Raw genomic sequence first — 26,368 nt, 5'->3', positions numbered from 1 at the left:
GTCAACATATGGCCAACATATGTTAATATAATCTACATTCCAGTGTTGGGACAGGGTTACTGTAGATGTACCTTACTTACTCTTAATATTCCACAAATTCTCCATCTTTATTTTTCTTCAAGTCAATCAAATTATTGCAAAAACAATCACCTAGATTACAAAAATCTATAGTATGGAAAAATGTCTTTAATAATTCCACCTCTAATCCTACCACTGACGGTGAGGAAGTCACAGTTCCATGAATGTGAAGATAGGAGAAGGGAGAAATGGGACTAGCTCAAAACAAACTGAAGTGAAGCTAAACAAAACTGCAGATAAAAATAACTCATGAATATAAGCAGAAATCATCTGGTAACAATTCCAGGAAAACTTGTAAAGGGAGCCACTTGGTCAGAAAAGGAATTCTGTTCGTCTTTCCCTCTTTTCCCTTCTTCCTGCCTGTTATGGTTTGGTTATGAGGTATCTCCCAAAACCTCACATATAAGACAATGCAAGAAAGTCTGAAGGAGCAATGATTGGGTCGTGAGAGTCTTACTCAGTGATTGAATCCCTTGATAGGGAATAACAGAGTGGTCACTGGAGTGGTAGGGTGTGGCTGGAGGAGGTGGGAATTGGGCATGACTTTGGGTATATATTGTATCTGGCTGGTGGAGTCTCTGTCTCTCTCTTCCCTCTGCCCTGTTCTTCCACCATGATGTTCTGCCTTACTTGGAATGGCGGTGGCCTTCTACGGACTGAGACCTCTGAAACCATGAGCCCTCAAATAAACTTTCCCTCCTCTACAGTTGTGCTGGTTGGGCCTTTTAGTCACAGCAGTGAAAACACTAAGACACTGCCTGTAATTGGAAATTCATAGCTGGAGCTGCATCTGTTTTGATTTGATTGAGAAATCACATATTAATGAAGGTGGGATAGTAATACGGAAGGCGCCTAGGATGGGAATACTGTGGATCTCCCTTACCAGTCCTGCCCTGCCTACCATTTCTGCAGTTCCATAAGAAAAGAAAAGAAAACTTTCTCTTGCTGCAGCAACTCTTCTTTGAAACACCTCCTATGTTCTTAATTGCCAACATTTGCCGGAGAGCAATTTTGCCTTTTGGCACCATGGTTAGGTAAATGCCGGGATCTGGCCAGGTTGTGCATTTCATGTTCTTTCACAATGATGGGTACAGAAATCAGCAATGTGATACAAACAGGGCCAGTAGGATATGATCTTAATAAACAAGGAACAGTGGACCTCATGTTTTGCTAGCTCAGAGGAACATGAAAACTTGGAGCTCTGGACATCCCCGGAAAGAATCTTCCCAGAGATGGTGCCAAAGCAAGAAAGCAGATTTAAGAGATGGAAAGGAATAGATTTCTGGTATCTCTTTATACAAGTTCTTTAACTGATATTTTTACCAGCACTCTAAAGTGCCACTTTGGAAACCCTAATTTTATTTTACCATTTAACTAAAGGGACTAGGTAAAGGAATAACCTAAAAGAACCAGAGACCTATTTTAGTAATGGACCCTGGATATTTACCTAATGCTTAAATATGTTAGACTTGTATTTTCATTCTTTGAGGTTTATCATCCTCGAATTCTCTACTTTCTGGATTATCTCAGTATTGGTATTGATAACCTCACTCACTTTTCATTTTACCTTTGGAAAAAGAATCATAGCTCCAAATACGGGACCTGATTGGGTAACAAAGGTTGAATATACATCCTTCTCCAAAATCAGCAATCCTGAGTAAGACTGTTCCTAGAAAATCCAGAGAAAGCTTTTGCCACATTCACAGAAGCCTCAAATTCTAAAACAACATCCAACAATCCCCCAAAGTACTATAATCAATGTTCAACTACCACACAAAACAATCTTTTTTTCCCTAGTTGAAAATTCTGCAGCAATATATTCTCCAAAACTGTACCTTAGTGGGCCATTCTCTTCTGCCACTTTAGCTATTCAGCCTGCAATGTGGCTTCGTTAGCACCAAAATGTGTCTTCATATTATAATCATTGCTGTAATAAATGGGATAACTGAGAGTATCTATTGAGTAAGGCTTTGCCAGGCCCTGGAGAGTTGTCTATCACATCAAAAACAAAAACGAATTCAAGACTGGAAAACATAAATTTCCTTTCACGGCAAAAATAGAACAACATGTACAATACAAGTCGGGTGTTTCCACAGCAGAAGTGGAATGCTGGTCTTTACCACGATTCCAGCTCTCTAAAAAGAAGTGTTTCATTAGGTTGAGTTGATCAAAAGACAACTGTTTCTTCTGAAGGGAAATATCTCAATTCCATGCTTTCTTCTGAATAGTATAAAATTTCTATTCTATTTTTTGTCCCCATTTTAAGGATATGTTCTTTAAGATATGCTAAATTTCTAACAATATGTACTGTGTTAATTGATTGGCATTCTGGGCGATTAGCCAGCTAAAATATTGGGGATGAGAATGAAGAAATATAAGTTCAGAAAAATTAAGAAACTCCACTGACACTTGCTTTTAATTTACCTACCTGTGAAAATGACAGTATTTGCTGTTATATAATACCAAATAATAAATGAAACAAGTTTAATACATCATTTTCTACATAGAATTATTTCAAATTATTATACTATATTTTCTTAGGAAAAGAGACATAGCAAGTTACAAGGATGGGTAAATTCACTGGAGACATTCTTCTTCTATCTTGTTGCTCTTTCTAAAAAATTTTTAGATTTTATTTGTTCTAGTTAGTTGCACATGACAGCAGAATGCATTTATACATTTTGATAGATGGCTCTTTTAATTCAAGGAAAACAATACAAGGTAACTCTTGAAGACTGCTTTTGCCACCACCTAGATTCTATTGAGCCAATTAATCAAGCATTTCAGTTATGCAGAAGTCCTTGAGAATCTACTTTATACTTTTTTGGAATCACTTGCAATGTATGTTATAAATGCAGATTATTACATTTCACTTTCTAAGCCCTTGTCTCAGTAAGTTGAGGCTGTGGTATAGATATGCCAATTCTTCTAGGTTTTCTGATTTAGGTGGATTATTAATCAAATTTAGGAAGATATTTTCTTCCTATACGCCACAGAGTCCTAACATCAAATGTAGCAAATAATATCAAAATAATTAAATGTCTGCAAAGTCGGATGCAGCAAGCAAGCAATCAAGGTGCAAAATGCAGGGAGGTGCTTCCTCTCCTTCTGGAGCCTTTGTGCAGGTTAAGGTCTGTATTCCTTTATATGGGAAATAGCCATATCCCTAACACTTTTGTTGGAATGTTTATCCCAGCCCCAGGTAGGGTCTGCACTCCCTTATATAACTTTGACTTTCTGGATTCTCAGAGAACCCATACAATTCAGATGTTTGTCATGTAGATGGACATTATATAACTTTCTCTTTCTCATATCAATTTACTTGCAGATCATCGGCGAATTAATTGAACAAATGGCAGTGATCCTGCCAAACTCTGAGCAATTGTCCCCTGACCTTGGAAGTAGTTTTCAGTGTAATCTCATTTAAATAGCCCCAAAGCTTTTAGATAAAATACAATTTGGCAGATAAATAATATTTCAGAAGGGGAAAGAGAGAAACTGTGAAAAAGTCAAGTGAATGACGTGAATAATTCTGCTTTTGTATAGAAGGCAGTTATATTAATTTTTTTTTTTATTTTCAAAGGTGCTACTGTTCACACTGGTATTTACACATCTGTTAAAATGTTCTTCTTCTTGGTATACCAGGAAGTTTTTTTTTTTTTTTTGTCTAAAAAGATTAAATATCTATGCTTTGCTAGCCAGCTGTTTGTCCTGTAGAATATGCTAAACTTTAATATTCCTGTTTTAATAAGCTAGTTAGGAAGAGACTTATGCTCTTTAATCTCAGGTGCCAAGACTTCTAAACCTAGCACCTATGCATGTTATTTGCTTCTCAGAATTTCCATCCTTGCTAATCTTATTTCAGTATCCCACATAATTAGAGTTGTACAAATTCTAACTGTTCAATCATCATTTTCCTCCTCTGTGAAATGTGCTAACAGACTGAGAAATGGAGGTGGGCTCCCTTTGTTCCTGCTTTGAGTCTAAGGGAAGTTAAATATAAAAAATCGGCAAGTGTTTAAACACATCACCATTTCAATGTGATCCTCAGTTAGTGCATTTCCCTTGAGGTTGGCAGAGAAATGGGAATACAATTGTTTTTAGTCTATTCAATTTCAACCTAAAATTTTATCTTAAGATTTTCCTCATATGCCATCAACTATGTTACAGAGAACCAAAGGCATAGGGAAAACCAAAAACACTTGACTGAATCATTAACTGTTTCTAGAGGTTTAAATGCTGCTAGTCTCACAAGAAATGAATGTATGTTAATTCTACCTTCTGAATCTATGACGAGTGACATGAAATGGACCAACTGCATTAGATTGAGGAAATATATAGGCATATTCAGTTTTGGAAAGCATCTGGATTTTGGAATATTGGTACAAATACAACTGCTTTTTTGGAGTGTCTTTCATAGGTATGATAAATGTTATTTTTATTATTTCTGGATTCAGGAAAGGAACAGGATGTATTTTTTTAATGTTGTGATTTGAATTCATGTGTTCTCCAAAATTTGTATGTCGGAATTTAACCCAAAAGGTGATGTAATTAACAGTTGGATCCTTGGGTGAAAATTAGATAATTAGATATGATTAGTGCCCTTTATAGGACCACTTGAGGGAGGATGTTTGTTCCTTTTGTCATTCTGCCATGTGAGGACACATAGAAGGTGCTGCCCAAGACAGACAGTCTAGCCTTGAGGGATATGAGAAATAAGCTTCCACTGAATATAAGTTATCCAGTCTAAGGTATTTTGTTACAGCGGCAGGAATGGACTAAGACACTTAGTCCAACTGAACCTTGGAAATATGGCTCTAAAATGTGGACCACTTGAACATTTTTGTGAACTTGACCTTTTCCAGAAAAGCTTGACTTTATAGTCTCTTGATTATAGATGTTGTCTTCTCTATTTCCCTCACATTTTAGAATTTGCTGCAGCTAAGGCACTGTCCCCATAAAGCTACTGAACAAATCCAAGTAACTTTCCAGGAAGACTTTGACTATTAATGGAGTCTCTTACACTTTTAGCAGAGATCTCTTTTAGATTATAAATAAAAGTCTCCATATTTGAGAAGTGCCAGAAAAGGAAGGAAAAGAGCTTTCAATTCAAAAGGATTCTGGGTAACTCCAGCACAAGTCAGAATGTGAGAGCATTTAAAATGTTCAGAGAAGAAGACAGCCACCTTGGATATGGCTTATTTTAATTTTCTTAGGGCTGCCCACACAAAGTTTCAGTCACTGACTCATCAAATTTACTTCTCTTAAATTTGATGCTATTTTTTTCAATCTTAAGAAATTCAGCAAGCATTTTTTGCTAGTGAAAATATTTCTGGTGAGCAGAGGTCCTTTTTCTGGTGAGAAAGTGTCTCTTTGGCACTTCATGAAATTCATATACCACTTTCTTTTTTTTTTTTTTTTAGGCATAAAACCCCTAAAAGTAAAGAAAATATTATGTTTAAACACATTCTCAAAACATAATGCAAACAAACTTAGAACATAGAAATATGTATACTTCATCAATACCTTTAGTAATAGGGCCTAGTATTACTATAATTTTGGAGTAGTGATGAACATAAATATATTTTGGATGATTTGTACAATGTTAATGTAATATTTCTGATTTCTTTTGTTGGTACAGTCGCAGATTCTCCTAACAGTATAAGAGTTTGTTGCCTATATTTGCAGTTGAAGGAGAGAGAAAATTAACTACAGCTTAAAGGGAATAAAAGGACATAGTTCTATTCACTCAAGTTCTTGGGCTTCCTGAACTCTGTCCATGGTCTTCCTGGTGGTCTCCATTCCCCAGGCTAAAAATTCATGCTATGTTGATTACATTAAAAAATAGACAACCAGATTTCCTTTTTACATGTCAAAAATAGTGTTTATATGGTTCTCACTATAGGTTATAACAACTGAAAAATTATCTTTGAGATGATTTTTGAGTAGAGAAATTAGGATCAGATTTTATCCTTTTCACTTTTGATTTTTTTCTTCTTTATGAAATGAAGTGTTCCCTTGGCATGCTTGCCAAAGCTAAATGCATTTAATAAAACCCCCATGGTATTGTATGTTGGGACATTGCTGGGAAAGAATATCTGTTTATGAAAATAATATTGCTAGGGTAAGAAACTAAGGATTATGATATATCAGAAATCACAAATTCCTGTGGGAATTATGATTTATTTTTAACAGTAGATTGATCAGTGGCATTTTGCCTTCAGATGTTGTTAATCTCTCTCAGTCAGGACCCAAACAACAAGCCATTTCAAGTTGATCACAGGACAAAAATTGGCGCTGAGTTTCCTTGGCTTCGTCTGGAGTGTGCTGTATGGCTCATTTCACGAGTAATGAAAATAATGATGATAATGACGACTGTGAGATCGCGATCCAAAGCATAATAGAAAAAGAAACCAAAGGGGAGAAGATCATATTCATTTCTAGTACTCTGCTTTAAATTCTTGGAATGTGGATTTTCATAATGAAAGAATGCAATCCAGCTCTATGGTTCACAATATCCACGTCTGGTTTTTTGTTTTGTTTGCTGGAAAGTCGCATTTCCAAGGAAAATGATTAGTGAAAACCAATGGAAGCTATAATTCCAGAGCAAGGATTCTGATTCCACTGTTGATGAGGATTTGGTAGGAAATAGGCTCATTGTAGACCAGGAATAGACTGGAGAGGGTTCCTAAGGCGGCTGTGGCCCCCGGAGCACAGAGGGAACTGTGAGGTAGACGGGAATTCCAGTCTGCCTGTGAGAATGTCATGCCTGGATTTGGGAGCTTCCAGATCTCACATGGGTACAAAGCAATGTCCCTGTTGCTCTGTTTTCTTAGCTAGTGGAGCTTTGAAAAACGATTTCTGGAGCCAGTCACACTGCCCATGTTTTGACAGAGTGAATGGAGATAGAAAAACATACTTTCTCAAGAGCACAAGTCAATTTTTCTGTCCTCATTCTATTTGTCTCTCTTCTCCTCCACACACATACAGCATACTGACAATACTGACGAACTTGATCTTTCCTTTTGGTACATTCTTACTGTGATGCTTCTGCCACTGAGCCCTAAATAAGACAGAAGACAAAAACACGTGTGCTTATTGTGGATATCAAGGCAATCGGCAGCAATAAAAAAATTTGCTATGTGATATTGCTGTGGCCATGGTCAATACCTTGCTCACTCCTGATGGAGAGAAGGCATGCTTGATTTTGGTTCTTTAAATGTTTCAACAAGATTAATATAATGTAAGTCCGGGTGGTTAATTCTAAATAAACATTTTTTTTCACCATAACAAAATAAAAGGAAGCAAAATCACAATGAAACATCACCTTACTGCAGTAAAAATGGCTATTATCAAAAAGACAAAAGAAAGTAAGTGCTGGTGAGAATGTGGAGAAGAGGGAACTCTTCTATGCTGTTGGCTACAGTGTACAGAAGTAGAGTCACTGTGGGAAACACACAAGTTATCCAACAAGAGAAATAGAACTACCATGTGATCCAAAAGCCCTACTTCTGGGGATAGGAGATAAAGTCCGTCTTTCAGATAGACATCCACCCCCCCATGTTCATTGCTGCAGTATGCACAAGAGCCAAGAAATGGGAACTGTCTTTCCATCTGCTGATGGATAAAGGAAGAGTATGTATGCACAATGGTATGTCGTTCAACTATAAACAGAATGAAATCCTGCAGTTTGGGACAACATGGATGGAACTGGAGATCATTATGTCAAGTGAAATAAGCCAGGAATAGACAGAGAGGTACCACTTGGTCTCACCTATGGAATCTAAAATATTCGCTCTCACAGAAGTTGAGAATAGGATGGTGGTTACCGGAGGCTGCGGAGAGCCATGGAGAGGGAGGGATGAGGAAAGGCTGAGGGAGGAGCATAGTCACAGTTAGATCTCAGTAGGAATTTCTAGCACATTATTGTATAGTAGAGTGACTATAGATGGTGATAATGTACTGTATTTAAAAAGATCTAGAAGAAAAATTTAAAGAAAAAATTTTTACCGTAAATAAATGATAAATGTTTGAGACTATAAATGTCTAGTTTGATTTAACATTATATAACACATACATGTATGGAAACATCACCTGGTGCTTCCTATATGTGTGCGATTTTCAAGTATGTGTTGAAAAACATTCTTAAAAAGATGATATAAATACTGCAAAGAAAAAATACTGATAATGGAATACCAACTCTTTCACCATACAAAATACCAGTAAGTTTGAGAAACTGAAATTATAATGAAGTTAAATTCTGTTAAACAGGTTTTGCTTATGAGGCATCTAACCAACTGAATCATTAAAATCATCTTATTGAATGGATATCAAGACATCTGGGAAAACAAATGTTGGAATACCTTATTTTTATAAATTACCTTATTTTATAAATTCCCATATTCTTCAGCAGTTATATAAAATAGGAATCTGCAATTGCTTCAATAGCATTGTTATATGTCATTGTGATTTGAACATAGCAGGTATAAATATAAATATTTCATATTTATATTAAAATTAAACTAATTTTAATTAGTTTAATTTAAACTAATTTTAAATTAAATTAAACTAATTAAATTTTAATTTTAATTGGTTTAAGTTAAACTAGTTAACTAGTTAAACTAGTTAATTAAATTAGTTTAATTAGTTTAGTTTATAATTAATCTAATTTTAATTAGTTTAGAAATTTAACTATTTCATAACTTCCGTCTCAATCTCATCTATTTCCAATTTTATCGGTAAAGAAAGTGCTTATGTTACTCATAGCGAGGACATCTGTCCAATATTTACACAGAAGCATCATTAAATATTTCTAATTCATTAAAATTGCTGCACATATTCTTTTGAAATATTAGCAAATAGCCATTCATAATGGAAATTTGTGTGAGCTCACATTTAAAGAAAACACATAGTCTGTTTTTAAGGCCATCACAATAAAAATAGTACTGATATTACTTACAGTAACAATAATCCATTTTTGGTTTATTAATTTTGGAGGGTAAAAATCGTGAATGTAGAGTGAGATAGAAATCATTTTATAATGTGAAATATGTGTTAAATTGTTTTAAAATTTATTATTTTGCTTTTATTACTTCTTGAGGCAGATAAAATGAATACCGTGCCCGTGTCATAGATGTCAATTGAAACCTACAGGCTAAGTGACTTCTTTTCAAATAACCAAGTTGGTTAGGAGACACCAGAACCATTGCTCCAGGAACTGTGGTGCATGACGGGCTTCATTAGATTCATGTGGCATTTGAACAACTTAATGTGGAAACTCCAATTTTAGAAGTGTGAGAATAAAATACACACGGGATTTCAAACACAGTTCTAGAAAAGGGTGGAAAATATCTCTGTAATACCTATACATCAATTGAATATGGAAATAAAGCTTTGGGTTTATTGGATTAAATAAACAATTAATTTCACCTTTGTATTTTTTTAATGTGGTTTCTAGAAAACTTAAACTTTTTTAGGTGTCCTTCCTATTTCTCATGAAGTACAACATCCTAAAGTCTTATTTTTTTTCTATTTTGGTGGGCATGGGTTCTGAATTAGGTATCTGTGTTCCCATAGTGTGATTCACAGTTTGAAAATGTGTTACAGTTGGACGTGACTATTTCTGTCACTACAGTGATCAGATGAGGTTTTAGTCAGTGAATTCTTAAATTGTCATAATGAGGTACTTAAAAAGTTTTGCCTATAAAGTAATAAATTCTAATAAATACTGCTTGCTTTTTTGTATTATAGATTTGTTGTTTTCCCTAAGGATAGCGTTTTGGCATCTTCATTTCTGATCATTGTTTTTAACATTTAATGTCTACATGTTTAAAAAAAATTAGAATATAAAAAATTTACCTCATTGGGATAGAATTTCTGTAAATTCTCTCATTCTAACCCAAAACAGTAGACAAAAGAAAAATTCAGAGAGTAATTTCCACAAGAAATATGAGTGGCATGTAAAAAATTTTTAAAATTTTTACTTGCCACACTACAAGATTAAAAAAATGTGAATTAATTTAAATTCCATTTTATTTAAAACATCTAGAACAGCAAGAGTGTTGATCTTTTAAGCAAATATGCCTCTGTCATACTTCTCGTAGCTCACCCATGCCTTTCCATTATACATAGTGTAATTCTAACCATGGTAAAATTCTCACCATGATTTATCTAGCCTTATCTCTCACTCTCTCTCATTCTTCCTCTCCACCTCCTTCTTACTGTCAGGGATACATTGTTTGCTTCCATACCCACCAACAGTCTGGAATTCTCTCACTCACCCCAGGGTCCTGTGTTCTGCTTTGTTCTTGTGGGATGCTGTACTCTTTTTGCCCTGTTAATTCCTATACTTCAGATTTCAGTAAAAGATTATCATGTCCTTGTGGAATGATTCATTGACTTTCAAATATTGGTCAGTTATTTTTCATAATATGAGCTTACATTATTCCAAGTCTTACTTTGAATAAATTATTTTAATTTATAGCAATATTCTAATTAATATGGTTATTTTATTCGTATGTTTAATCCCAAGTAAACCTTAAGATCTATGTCTTTTATACAGTCTTTTCAATACTGTATCTCCAGCATATAGTTTTCAAAAAATAGTAGGTGCCCAAGAAATATGAGTTTAACGAAGGAATAAACAAATTCACATGAGGGGATGGACAAATGTTCTTTGAAATATATACATAATTCTCTATTTAAAATAGAATTCTTGATACTTAATTTAAATAAGTCCACTGGTATTTTTATAATAATTTTATCTTTCCTATTTGTTTTACAAAGCAATTCAGTTTTAAACTAAAAATCAGATTTATTAGTATACTGTATCTTTGAATATTAGAACATTGTCAATAATATTGGTTAATATTGATTGTCATTGTATCTTTGGTGCACACAATATCCCTAAGATAAAAAAATATATATATTTCTATCCTTGGGAAGAAATGTTCAATTGTAGGAAGGTGACATGACTTTAATCTAACTTGATCCAATAATATATATGGAAATATACTCAAAAATTTGCATGTGTTTCTGTGTGTGTGTGTGTGTGTGTGTGTGTGTAAAGAGGGAGGAAGAAAGGAAAAGAGAGAGAGCAAGAGAAGAGTTTACTGCGAAAATCAGTAGCAGAAGAGAAAGCTTTGGAAAGTCTTGTGTTTGGCCAGGAAAGCACTTTTAAAACTGGGGCTAAGGAAGGTGTGGTTGCTGAAGAGATGAGCACCATTAAAGAGAAACCAAGTACTTTTCACAAAGACAGTAGGAAAGACACCTTGAGGATACCCCAAGAATAATTTAGATCCCACCCATCAGAGGCTGAAGGTTGTAAAAATGAAAACTCATTTGAAAGACTTTGCTTTAAGAAAGGTATTGTGGTACTCCACACACACAGGGTTGTCTGAGAAGTTGTTTCATCATAATTTGTTTTACCATGCTTGACTGTCCAAGTACTCAGAGACTGCTAGAGCTATGGTCTAAGGGGACCCCGCTATTATTCAAACTGGTGGCAGACGTTGGTGTCTTCCACATGGTGTTGGTTTTGTAGGGTTAAAAAATATTGGAGTTACAGGGTCACAGAGAATTCCATTCAGATTTCAAAGATGGCCTGGGAGGTCAAGCAATGTGTACAGAGAATGTTGGAATCCCTGCAGGCAAACCCTAAGAGGGCAATGCATGAAGCTGTGAGAGTAGACCTGAAGCCCCAGGGAGTAAGACAAGCCAAGAATGTGGACCATCTGCAAAGGGAAGCTGCATGCACAGCAGAGCCAGCCCAAGAGAGAGGCAATGTGTGCTGCAGTTAGCAAGGCCAACAGGGGTAGGGCTGCCTCAGCCATCTGGGGCCCATGTCTTGCAACCTTGTGCTCTGGGTGCCACATATGGAGCTACAGAACTTAGTTGCCTTGATCTCAGAGGAGACTTTGGACTTGGACTTTTGAGCAATGCTGAAACTGTTAAAAATGTGGGAACTCTTGGAGATGAATGGAATGCATTTTGCCTTGTGAGATGGGCAAGAACTGTAGAGGGTGAAGGATAGAATGCTATGCTTTGGATTTGCAGTAGCTCCCAAAAGTTCATGTGTTAGGCAAAGCAGTGATGTTCAGAGGTGAAGAAATTGGAATATGAGGACTCAGACCTCATTAGTGGATTAATCCAGTTGATGGAAGGGGGTGAAAATTATAGGCAGGTAGTGCATGACCTTGAGGACTATATAGGTCACTTGCCCCTTCATTTATCTCTTTCTCTGCTTCTTGGCTGCATGATATGAGAATCTTCCCTGCATCAAACCTTTTCACCATGATGTTCTGCCTCACCTGAGGCCCAAAGGAGTGGGATTGGGTAACTATGGATTGAAATCTCCGAAATTGTGAACCAAAATAAATCTTTGCTCTTCTAAGTTCTTTACAGGAATTTTGGTCATAGTGATAGAAAGCTGTCTAACACAGGTATTTTCATTTGTTTACCAATTCTTTCATTTTAAAAGAGGGAGGAAGGATCTTGAGAAAGATCTATCTTGTCCAGTCCATTTATTTCATAAAAACATTTTCTATACCATGTATTTTTTGCCTTATTAAAAATGATACACTGATTCTAAAGTTATTAATGCTGAGTCCTTCTTTATGAATAATAGTTTGGATTTTAAGTAGACTGCAAGGCACTTGGTATAATATCCCTTATTATTAATGATGTGTTGAATACTCAGCAATTTCTACTGAGTGTTCTCTGTAATTGAAAGTATTTAAGACATATATAATCATAGTAAAATTTTGCATAAACATTTTAATTGCAGTTTAGTTATAAAATCTTTTGTTAACTAGTATCAATTCTTAATTAATTCATACTATAATGAAAATAATAGTTATGGGTAATTAAGAATTGACATTTCAATTATTGAAAATATTATTGAATATAATTGTAGTTTAAAATGATGCCAGTGAGTAAAACAAACATGGAAATTGAGGGCATTTTTTTTGCTCAGCTGGTAAGAAACAAATCTGGTGTGTTGTTATTGGTGATGAGGACTTCCTAAACAAATCTGGCTGGTTATTATTTCTAGTGTAGGCTGCTATCCTGGTTTTCAAAATATTGCAGTGCTTCCTTGGTCTTTTTGCTCTTTTTCTCCTTTTAAAATTTCATACTCCTGCCAGATTAATGTTAGCAAAAATCTGTTTTGAATTTGCTTCTTGTTATGGTTTAGATCTGTAATGCTCCCCTCAAACCTCAGTCATTGAAAGCATGGTCCCCAGTGCAGCAAGATTTATAGGTAGCTCTTGATCAGTGACGCACAGCCTCACACTCAGACTGCATGTGTGTGCACGTACGGGCGCGCACACACACGTACATGCACACACACACACACACACACACACACACACACACACACACACACTGATACATGCTTGCAATCAAATCACTCCAGCATAATGCTACTATGTTAGGATGATAGTGTTCTTCTGACCTAGTACATCTTCTTCCATTAACTCCCTGTAATGTATACAATGTATATAACTTCTGTAATGTATCCCTTGTGAAATTTTTTCCCCATCTTTTCATTGTCTTGTGCTCTATTATTTCTGGCAATCTTTCTTATTTGTATAAAATTCTTTTAAACATCTCACACTCTTCCTCTTTTCTACCTGGTTTTACCTAGTTTTTTTTTTTTTTTTTTTCAAATGAAAATCTCTCTGAAACTCCTCTTAGTCACATCATTATGTTAATCATTCCCCTCTCTGGAATCATGACTGATTAGAAGCAGGTTGGATTAATGAAAATTTTCTGTTAGGTGCAGGTACATGTACTACAAAATGCCCTTTAATATATGGAACCCAGTGCTTTCATTGTCTAAAATCATGCATGAGCACTATAAAACTATGCCTAATAAGTTTTAATTAAACAATGATTTTTCAGAGTTAGCAGCATCCAATAATCAAGACCAGTTTTAATAATTTTCAATGTTTTCTGTTTATTTACTTATTCAGTAAACATTATAATTTATATAACCTATATTTGGTGGTTAGTCATATATAATTTAGGAACAGATAGAGAAATAACCTCTAAAAGCAACCCTCAGAACTAGTGCTTTTAGACAAATGTATTGATAGCTAAATGAGCTACTGAGAGGTAGGACCTAGTTGGAGGAAGTTTCTCTCTCTCTCTCTCTCTCTCTCTCTCTCTCTCTCTCTCTCTCTCTCGGTTTTCATGAGATGAGCAGCATTCTTCCACCATGTCTTTCTGCTATGATGTTCTGACTTGGAGATAGCCATCCATGGACTGAACCCTATGAAACCTGAGCCAAAATCAATCTTTTTGCCTCTAAATTGTTTTTGTTGGATATTTTGTTTCCAGTGATGAAAAGCCGACTAACACAGCTCTTTTATGCTTAGAATGCTTCAATATCTCCCACCACCTACAGTAGAGTAATTGCCATGGATACTTAGCAGCTATATTATCCTCTGCATATTACTAACCTACTCTTGGCATGTCCTAATCTGCATAGTGGGTTTAATATTAACTATTTTTAGTTTCCTCATGGATATTAAATGAGAAAAGATCCGCAATACATTTATCAAAGTGCCTAAAATGTAATATTATGACTTAACCCCCCATCCTTTAAACTCAAAAACTCTTTGTAGCTAGTTATTACAACCTTAGAAGCTTTGTTGAATTAAAATTTTCTAAAAATATTACAGTATTTTCAGTGTAGTTTTAGAAATTTGCTTCTGCATAGCATGTAACATATACTTTACCTAAATAAAAAAGAATTGATGAATTGATACTGTAGTTCACAGTGTATTTGCCACATATTTTATGCAGATTTTTTTCTTGTAAAAAAAAAACTTGGGTGTGACATTGTGTAAACCTTTTTGTTTTAAAAAAAAAAACTGTGCTTGTGTTACTTAAAAACCATTTATCCTTGGTGCATGCCTATAAAGGAGACTGAGGCAGGAGGATTGCAAATTCAAGACCAGTCTCAGCAACTTAGTGAGACTGTTTCAAAATAAAAAATAAAAAAGGGCTGAGGATATGACTCAGTGGTAAAGTGCCCCCGGTTTCAATCCCCAATACAAATAAATAAAAAAAATAAATAAAATTTGTTACTAAACTGTCTTTGATGAAAGATTAGGATGCACGGAATACTTGTGAATATCCCTGAATTCAGTGGTGATGATTATGTAGTGTAATATGGTAAAATGGAAGAGGATAAAAAATATTCATTTTGGTCAGTAGTGAGGTGGTATTCCCTGTACTCCCAGAGATTTGGGAGGCAGGAGGATTGCAAGTTTGAAGTCAGCCTCAGTATATTAGTGAGACCCTTATTAGACCCTTAAAAACTTAGCAAGACCCTATCTCAAAATTTAAAATAAAAAGGACTGGAGATATAACTCACTAGTAAAGTGTCCCTGGGTTCAATTCCTGCTACCCAAAATAAACCAACAAGAAAAGAGATACTCATTTAGATGTTGTGAATACAGGGCTCTCGTCTCTGTTCTGCTAATGTCTTGTCATGTCATATAAGTGGATTAATTTCTTGGAACTTCACTGTTCCCATTCCAAACAGCAGTAGAAATACTAGGAAATCTCTATGGCCTTTTCTAGGATCAGATATAATTATCTGGGATATGACCTAAGCACACTAATGTAAATACAGACCATTGGTTATGATTACTTATTAGTGCCACTCTTGAAAACCTTGCTTTATTCTATCTTCTAAGTTTTCAGATATTCAGAATTAACATGAAAATAATTCTCAATTCATGACACACATACTTGATCACTAGGGACTCTACTTTTGTTAGTTTGTAACATATAATCTCCCCTTCAATTTATAAACTATGTGAATTAAAATTGAAATGTGAAAAAAGAACTGTAAAAGTAGTAGAAGAAAACATAGGAGAATGTGTTTATGACCTGGGGTAGAATATATATTTTTCATTGTAGAAGGTATAAAAGGAAAAATTGTGGATTTAACTACATTGTTATTGTACATAATGTGTTTCCCTTTCAAGCTATGTAAAAGTTTTAGACAATGTCTAAAACTATATTGAGTTATTCTATGAAATTTTTCTTTTTTCCTCTTTTTAAATTTATTTTTTAATTTTTTTCATATTTTATTGGTGATTACAGTTGTACATAATGGTTTGATTTTATTTTTTTATACGTGCATGCAATAAAACAATATAATTTGGTGAATATCATTCTCCAGTATTTCCCTTGCCCTCCCCTCATCTTATTCTACTGATCTCCCTTCAATTTTCATGAGATCCCTCTACTTTTCTTTTCCTATTTCCTTTCCTGCTTCCACATAGTAGAGAAAACATATTACCTTAATCTTCTAAGTTTGACTTAAGTCACTTAACATAGTGTTCTCAAGTTCCATCCGTTTTCTTAAAAGTGACAGGGTTCCTTTTTTTCTTTATGGCTAAATTTTCTTTATTCACTCATCCATTGATGGACACCTATTCTGGTTCCACAGTTTGGATATTGCGAATTGTGCTGGTATAAACAAGGGTAGGCATATATGGTGATAGTGTGATGACTTTGATTCTTTAGTATATACCAAGCAGTGGTAAAGTTGGGTCATGTAGTGATTCCATTCCTAGTCTTTTGAGTAAATTCCATACCAATTTTCATAGAGTAGGACCAATTTAGAACCCAACCAGCATGTCAGAGTGTTCCTTTTTGTGTTCTTAATGATTGCCATTCTGACTAGTGTGAGATGAAATCTCAAAGTAGTTTAAATTTGCATTTCCCTGATTGCTATTGATGTTGGACATTTTCTTCATATTTTTCTTGACCATTTGAATTCCTTCTTTTGAGAAGTATCTGTTTAGTTCATTTGCCCATTTATTAATTGAGTTACCTCATTTTGGTGTTAATTTTTTTTGAGTTCTCTAGATATTCTGGATACTTACCGTTTGTCAGAAGAGTAGCTAGCAAAGATTTTTTCCCATTCTATAGGTTTTGTCTTCACATTCTTAATTGCTTCCTTTGATGTGCAGAAACTTTTTAAATTTGATGCCACTCTATTTTTAAGCTTAGTCTTTTCTCCTGAGTTTTAGGTGTCCTATTAAGAAAGTCATTGCCTGTGCTATATGTGGCTGTGTTGTCCCCATGTTTTCTTCCAGGACTTGCATAGTTTCTGGTCTAATTTCTAGGTCTTTGATTTATTTTGAGTTTATTTGTGGAGGGTAAGAGATTATTCTACTTATGGATAACCAGTTTTCTCAGCACCATTTATTAAGAAGGCTCTCTTCTCTCTAATGTATATTTTCGGCACTGTTGTCAAGAATCAGGGACTGCATTTGTGTAGGTTTGTCTCTGTGTCTTCTATTTTGTACCACTCATTGGTCTATGCATCTGTTCTTTTGACAGTACCATGTAGTTTTTGTTACTACAATTCTGTAGGAATATTTGAAGTCAGGTATTGTGATATTGTGATGCTCCCAGAATTGCTTTTGTTTTTTTTTTTTTTTTTTTTTTTTTTTTTTACTTAGAATGGCTTTGGTTATTCTGGATCTTTTCCAAACAAATTTTAGGACTTTTTTTTTTTTAAATTTATAGTTCTGAAAAAAATGTCATTGGTATTTTGATGGAGATTGCATTAACTCTGCATATTTCTTTTGGTAGTATGGTCATTTCAACAATATTAATTCTGCTTCTCCATGAACATGGGAACATTTTCTGATGTCTTCTTCAATTTCTTCCTTCATTGTTCTGTAGTTATCAGAGAGGTCTTTCACCTCCTTGGTTGGAGTTATTTCTAGGGTTTTATTGTTTTGTTTTGTTTCATTTTGTGTTTTTGGTTTTTTTTTTTTTTTTTTTTTGAGGCCATTGTGAGTGGAATTGTTTTCCTGATTTATTTCTCATCAGATTTATTGTTAGTATATATGAAAACTATTGACTTTCATATGTTGATTTTGTAACCTGTTACTTTGTTGAATTTTTTAAAATTAAGTCCAGTTATCTTTTGGTGGGGCTTTATGGATCTTCTAAGTATAGGAACATATCATCTGCAAAGACTGATAATTTAACTTTTTCCTTTTCTATCTGTATCCCTATTATTTCTTTCTCTTACTTAATAGCTCTGGTTAGAATTTCTAGTACTATATTGAATAGTAGTGGTGAGAGTAGGTATCCTTGTCTTGTTCCAGATTTTAAAGAAAATTCTTTCAGTGCTTTTCTCCATTCACAGTGATGTTGGCTTTGGGTTTTCATATATAGTTTTTATGATCTTGAGGTAGGTTCCTTCTGTCTCTAGTATTTTCATGAATAGGTACTGAATTTTGTGAAAGGCTTTCCCTGCATCTACTGAGTTCACTAAGTCAATTTTGCCCTTTATTTTATTTATGTGATGAATTATATTTATTTATTTGCATATGTTAAACCATCCTTGCATCCCTGGAATGAAACCAACTTGGTCATAATGTGTAATATGCTTAATATGTTGTTGAATATGATTCACTAATATTTTATTAAGTTTTCTTTTTAATCTAAGTTCATCAGGGTATTGGTCAGTACTTTTCTTTCCTTGATGTCCTATCTGGTCCTGCTATGAGTGTGATACTGACTTTATATAATGAATATCTGTTTCATGATATAATTTGAGGAGAATTGGCATTAGTTCTTTAATGATATGGTAGAATTCAGTTGAGATTTCATCTGGTCCTGGGATTTTTTTTGTTGGAAGTATTTTATTTCTGCTTTTATCTCATTCCTCGTTATTGGTCTGTATGGTTTTTCTGTGTTGTCATGATTCAATTTTGGTAGGTTGTATATGTCTAGAAACATATCCATTTCTTCTAGGTTTTCCAGTTTATTGGAGTGTAGTTTTCAAAATAGTCCTTAATGATCTGCTGGATTTCTTTGATGTCTATGGTGATTCTGCTTTTTAATTTCTAATTTTATTAATTAGGGTACTCTTTCTTTTTCTTTGATTAGTTTCATGTATTTTTTGAGTTGATTTCTAATTTTGTTCTATTATGAACTGATAAAATACAAAGAATTATATTCAACATTTTTGTATTTCTAAGACTTTCTTTGTGACCTAAAATATGATCTGTTTTGGAGAAGTTTCTCTGAGCTCCTGAGAAGAAAGTATATTTGACTCTTATTGAGTGAAATATTCTATGGTTATCTGCAAAGTTCATTTGATATTTTCCAAGTCTAAAGAGTCTTTACATTCAGTTTATGTCTAGCTGTCCTATATATTGGTTATTGAGGTGTCTTGAAATCACCCAGTATTATTATACTGGGGTCTAATTGAATCTTTAATTCAAGTAGCTACTTTCATATCCAACAAAGCAGGTTTCAGGCCAAAAATAATCAGAAGAGTCAAAGAAGGTCAGTTCATACTGGTAAAGAGAAAAATTCAACAAGATAATATTACAATAGTAAATATTTATGCCCCAAACATTACAGAAGAGACACCACTCAAATTAAAGCTTTGAGGGATGAGAAATTGTATTTCATATATCTACAGCAATTGGAATATGGCATTTTGGCCTCACCCAGTATTCGTCGTATTTAGTTACTTTGTTTATAACAAAGTATTTAGTTACTTTGTTTATTCTTTGATTTTACTTTATAAAACCAGTTGGAAAACTGTTCCATTATAAAATTGTGAGGACATATTTTTTAGGTTATTTAGAAGAAATCTTTAAGTTATTTAGAATTCTCTATTTGTTATTTTCCAAGAACAACAATTCCTTTATCCATTCAGTTTATACTAGGCATTATTTAGAATGTCAATAATTTAGTACAGATAATTCATTTTAACTCTTTAATGATCCTTAATTTTTCAATATATACATAATTTTATTGTTTTGGATTTATTGTATTTTTATTTGTTTATTTTTAAACTGACACATAAAAGCACAAACATGTACCTATTTAGGAGGTAACACGTGATAGTTCAAGATGTGTACATTGTGTAGTGTTTAAATAAGGTTAAATATAATCTATCTCTCAAACACAATATCTTTAGTGAAAATATTCAAATTCTTTTTACTAGCTTTTTGAACTATAGTTCACACCATCATTATCTGTAGTCACCCTGCTATGCAATAGCTTACCAGAACTTTTTATTCCTAACTACAACTGAGTAGTTGTTGATCAGCCTCTCCCCATTGCTCTCTCCCTACCATTCTCTTTTAGATAGAGTGATCACCATTCTACTTCCAACTTCAATGGGATCAACATTTTTAGACTCCACACATGACTAAGATCACATGGTACTTGTCTTACTGTGCCTGGTAGATCTCACTTACTATAATGACGTTCATTTCTACTCATGTTTCGTTGTAAGTGACAGGATATCATCTTTCATGTGGCTGAATAGTTTTCCATTGTGTATGTTTATCACATGTTCTTCATCAGTTTATCAGTTTGTGGACTGTTTCCATTTCTGGTCAATTGTGAATAGAGCTGCAATAAACATGGGAATGCACATGTCCTCTTTCACAGAATGATTGCATTTCCTGAGGAATATATCCTGAAGCGGGATTGTTGAATCATATCATATTTCTATTTTTAGTTTTTTGAAGAATCTCCTTACTATTTTTCATAATGGTTGGACTATTTGTCATTCCCACCAGCAGTGTGCAAAGGTATTTTTTCACCTTATCTTCACCAGCACTTATATTTTATCTTTTTTTTTTTATTTTGTGGGGTATACCGGGAATCAAACATAGGCACTTGACCACTGAGCTGCATCCCCAGCCATATTTTGTATTTTATTTAGAGACGGGGTCTCACTGAGTTGCTTAGTGCCTCACTTTTGCTGACAATGACTTTGAGCTCATGATCCTCCTGTCTCAGTCTCCCAGGCCACTGGGATTACAGGCATGTGCCACTGCACCTGGCTATATTTTGTCTTTTTTTTAAATGATAACCATTGTTACTGGAGTGAGGTGTTATCTCATTGTGATTGTGATTTGCATTTTGTTGATATTTAGTGATTTTGACAATTTTTTTCAGAGACCTGTTGACTTATTTTTATGTCCTCTATTGAGAAATATCTGTTTAGGTCTATTGCTCATTTTTCAATTGACCTGTTTGTTTTTATACTTTTGAACTGTTTCAGTTCCATACTCATTATATTCTCTCATCCTTTAGGTTGTCACCACACTCTGTTCGTTATTTCTTTTGCTGTGCAGAAGTAATATAATCCCATTTATGAATTTTTACTTTTGATTTTTTTTTTGTAATTAGCATCTTGTCCAAAAAAACCCCTGTGCCAATTCCAGTGTTCCAAATCATCTCTCCTAGGTTTTCATATAGTAGTTTTACTGTTTCAGGTCTAACATAAAATTCTTTAATCCTGTTCCAGTTGATTTCTGTATTTAGTAAGAGGTCTAATTTTATTCTTCTGGATGTGGATATCCAGTTTTCCTAGCACCCTTTATGGAAAAGTCTGTTCTTTCTCTAACACATGTGGTAACCCCAATTACCTGAATATTTGCTCTTTTAGCAACTTTGTACAAAATCAGTTGACTAAATGCATGGCTTTAATTTTAGCTTCTTTATTCTGTTCCATTGCTCTATGCATTTTTATGCCAATGCCATGCTGTTTTGATTACTACAGCTTTGTAGTCTATTTAGAAGACAGTCTTTTCTGGGTTCATTTATTCTAATAAATTTTGATGGCATCTTTGGAATTTTCTGTATATAAAACCATGTTATTTGTAAACAGTAACAATTAGACTTTCTCTTTTCTAATTGGATGCCTTCTATTTCTTTCTTTTTTCTAATTGTTCTGGTTAGGGCTTCGAATATAATGGCAAACAAAATAGGTAAAATTGAGCATCTCTTCTTGTTATAGATCTTAGAAACCTTTCAACTTTTCTGCATTACATACAATCTTAGTTGTTGATTTATTAGTTAGCCTTTATTCTGTTGAAGTGTGGTATTAGTCTTTATTATGTTAGGTATGTTCCTTTTATACCTAATTTGCTCATAAATTTTTATATAAAAGAATATGAATTTTATCAAATATCTTCTCTGCATTCATAGAGATGGTCATATGGTTTTTATCCCTCATTCTGTTCGTGCATTGTATCACATTAATTGACTATGTATATCAATAATTCTGAAATTCTTGGTGGAATCCCACTTGATCATGGTGTTGGATTTGATTTGCTATAGTTTTGTGGAGAAGTTGTGCAAGTATACCCATTAGCAACGTTGACCTGTAGCTTTATCTTTTCATTGTGTTCCTGTTTGGTTGTGGTATTAGGGTAATGCTGGACTCATAGAATGGCACTGGAAGAATTCCCTCCTATTGACATTTTTGGATCATTTTAAGAAGAATTGTGAAAATCTCTTGCCATTCCCTTCTAGTCCACAAGGTTTCTGTGGAAAAGTCTGCTGTCAAGTAAATTGGTGTACTTTCACATATTCTTTCTTTATTCTCTATTGCTGTACAGAATTTATCATTCTCTTTACTTTTTAAGAACTTGATCATATTATGTTTGGCATACAGACTTATTTGAGTTGAGTCTGATTGGTGTCTTGATCTTCTTTTAAGCTGACATTTGTATTTTTTCCCAGATTTAGGAAGTTTTCTATTATGATATCTTTGAATAAGTTTTGGAATTTTCAAGTCCCTCTTTAATCCCAATTACCTGAATATTTGCTCTTTTAATGCTATTCCAAAGTTATTGTACCTTTCTTCATTCCTTTTCTTTCTTCCTTTTTTTCTCCTCTGATCGTGTGTTTTCAAATAGCCTGTTGATGAGTTCATTCTTTCTGTTAGATCTATTCTCTTCTTGTATCTTCTGTTGCATTTTTTATCTTAAGAATTTCTGTTTTGTTTTGATTGCTTCTATCTCTGCATTAACTTTGTTAAAATATTGAACTATTTCTAGGCATTCTCATAATGCTTTTTGCATGTCCTTAAAACAACTTCATAAAATTCTCCATTTGCAATATGATCACATCTGTTATTAACTTATTGGTTTTTGTCAGCTCCATGGTCAGGAGAGGTCATCGTTTCGTATAGAATTTTGATATTTTGTTTTAGTTTTCTTTTACATTGCTGTGACAAAAAAATATCCTACAAGAACAATGTAGAGGAAGGATACTTTACTCGGGACTCACAGTTTCAGAGGTTTAGTCTGAAGATGGCCCACTCCATTGCTCTGGGCCTAAGTGAGGCAGCACATCATGACAGAAGGATGTGACAGAGAGAAGCTGCTCCCTCAGAGTCAGGAAATGATAGGGGAGGAGACATAGGAAGGGCGCACCCTTTTAGATAATGTCCCCAGCGACCCATCTCCTTCAGTCACACCCCAGCTGCCTACAGTTACCAGGTTAACTGAGTTACCCACTCAGTTCACTCAAACTGGGATGGATGGATTAGTTTATGAGTTTTATAGTCCAATCACTTTACCTCTGAATATTCTTACAATAACAGGAGCTTTTGCCAGACACCTCATTTCTAAACCATAACATCCTTGTTGGTATGCTTTGTCATTTGAGTCTTGAAGTACTAGGCATTTATTGTAGTTTTCTAATATGACTTTGATTTTGCTCGTCTTTCCAGAAATTTAAGAAGACTACTTATCTTCTTTGAGCCTGTGATCCCTTCCGCCATTGTACTATGAGATGGTGTTTTAATTCCAAGTTTGCTGTGAGTAGATGGTTGGTGTTCTACCACTGGAGTGTGACCCAAACCCAGATTTGTCCCCAATCAGGCTTCCTTAGCTCTCCTGATTATAATTTGATGCATATATTGATGTCTAAAGTGGTGGGTCTGTTGGGAGACAATTGCTGGAGAATCTACTCATCTGCCATCACGTTGTGCCTCCTTGAGCAACTTTATTTTCAATTAATCATATATTCTTTCGACACATGTCATATTCAACATTACCCATTGGAAGATACCACTGGGACTATTGTTCAGAAATTTCAGGTTCAAGCCTCAATACTGTTATTTTCTATAAGAATTTTGGCAGGTAACATTCTTTCATGGCTCTCTATTTTCCATTGTGATAACTCACAGAATTAGCATGTGTGATAAATGATATGCTGTAGAGTGACATAAGATGCTTTTTTGGCCATTTATAGATCCCTCAAAAAGAAATCAGAAAAAGAATATTGATTAAGAAAGTCTTGGATTTTTTGAAGGCTTGATGAAAATAGAAAATAATTGACTCTATTCTAAGGGATTTGCTAAGTTCCTCCAGTACTCAAAGACATTATTTAAGGTAATTTCTACTATCAAGCAGTTGTAGAGCATGGGCAGAAAGAACAAAATGTTTTAGTTTTTGAGGTAATTGACTTTTCTTCAGATTTCCCAAATTTGTTAAGATTAGTGGGAATAATTTATCTAAACATAACTTTTTTTTTCTTTTACCATTTATACAGTATTATTTTGGCATATAGTTGTGGTCTACACTGAGTCATGATACCCACGCCCACAATCTTCTAAGTTTTATACAAATAAGTAATATTTAGCTGTTTTTGAAGAAATTAATTCAATGAAAATAATTCTCCCAGGACATGTACTCAAAGGCACAATATCTTTTCAATTAAAGGAGTTATTTATCTTCCTCATTTAAGGAATTCAGCCAAAATAATTTCCATTAAGAGCTCTAAAGGGTATTTGCAAACTGAATTTAGAGCTCCTTAATAAGAAATTAGCTAAGTAACAACTAAACAAAAAGAGAAGTTAAGATATGTTACTTTTCTATTATAGAGTAGAAGTCATGTTAACTATTGAAAAGTAAATGAAAATTGTTCCAACTCCAGAAATCAGCTTATCTTTGAACCTAGATAGGGCATGTAGCTATCTTGTACTCAATAATTTTATCCTCATATGCCTTATCCCTGATGTATTTGCAATTCATACATCCTATTTGTCAGCTAATATATGACTAACTGTGCTTTGAGATTTTATGTAGACTGAAACATATTATCCAAAAGAGAAATAAATCATTTGTATGTTGAATCAAATTAATTTAAAAATATATTCTATTAGAAATAAAGCATAAGTTTTTTTAATACAAAGGGAAAATATTCTCTTGTAAGCCAAACTGATTTTCCAATTAATTAAAATGATTACATTTATTAATATGAAATTATAGAAAATACAAACAATTTAAGCAAAATATAATCTTCCCTAATTATAACTCATTATTGGTTGACAGATTAGTCAGTCAAAACATGATTTGATTCTCTGCTGGCTTGTTCACACTGTGATTTGAGGACTGGAGATTAAATAATTAAAATGTGTCTTATCTCACTAAGCCAGTGGGAAAGATTTATTATGAATCCAAAAGCAAACTTATGGGCCTGTGGTCAAGCATTAAAAAAAAAAAAAAAAAAAAAAAAAAAAAAAACAAAACAAGAATTGAGGTTGTATTCAGACCCCCAAAAGGTTCTGTCATCTGTCTTTTGAGTTTCAACACTATGAACAATATAATTTCTTGACAGTGGTATGGGGAAAGACATGAAAAAAATTCAGTTGGAACTGTAGTTACCTTTCATTCTGGTATTATTCAGCCAATTTACTGGGGGATGAGAGAAAAATGCAAGAAAATCTATAGATTCACAATTATATAATAATCAAGCTTGCTTCAGGATCTTGACAGTGGTATAGATTTGGTTTGCAGGTAACATTTTAACTTCAAGGCCAAAGGACTTGCCAATATCTTACCAACTTTTTCCATTCTCCAACAACTTTTACTAATTTTTTCTTTGTTAGAATGTCTTTGTAATATTGAGCAAAATAAAGGTAAAAACACATTTTATTAAAAGGTTTGGGTAAAAGGACTGTGGTTGAAAATATGTCATCTATTAATATAAATGAGTTTTAAGCCACAGGTTTGTTTTAATCTCCTTCTCTTTCCCATATACCCAAAGTTGGTATTTTTCATTAAAGCATATTTATTTTTAAGAATATATTCTCATTTTATTTGGCCCATAAAAATTACATATATTTGTGGGGAGTATTGTGACCTTTCGATACATGGATACATTATGAAATGACCTGATCAGGATAAATGGCATGTATTTCACCATAAACATATGACATTCCTTTTTATTGGGAGCATTGGAAATCCTCTCTAGTAGCTATTTTGAAATATACAATGAATTGTTGTCAACCCTAGTTATCCCGCTCTGCTATAGAATATTAGAGGTCATTCTTCCTGTCCAACTGTACCCCTGTAACCACGAACCATCCTTGCTCCATCCAGGTCTTAGTAACCCCTATTCAACTCTTCTATGAGATTGACATTTTAGCTTCCACAAATAAGTGAGAATTTGCATTATTTGTCTTTATGTGCCTAACTTA

Source organism: Sciurus carolinensis, chromosome 6 (genome assembly GCF_902686445.1).
Source record: "Sciurus carolinensis chromosome 6, mSciCar1.2, whole genome shotgun sequence".
In the NCBI taxonomy this organism is placed as follows: domain Eukaryota; kingdom Metazoa; phylum Chordata; class Mammalia; order Rodentia; family Sciuridae; genus Sciurus; species Sciurus carolinensis.
The sequence above is the reverse complement of the archived record's forward strand: the minus strand, read 5'-3'. Positions refer to the sequence as shown.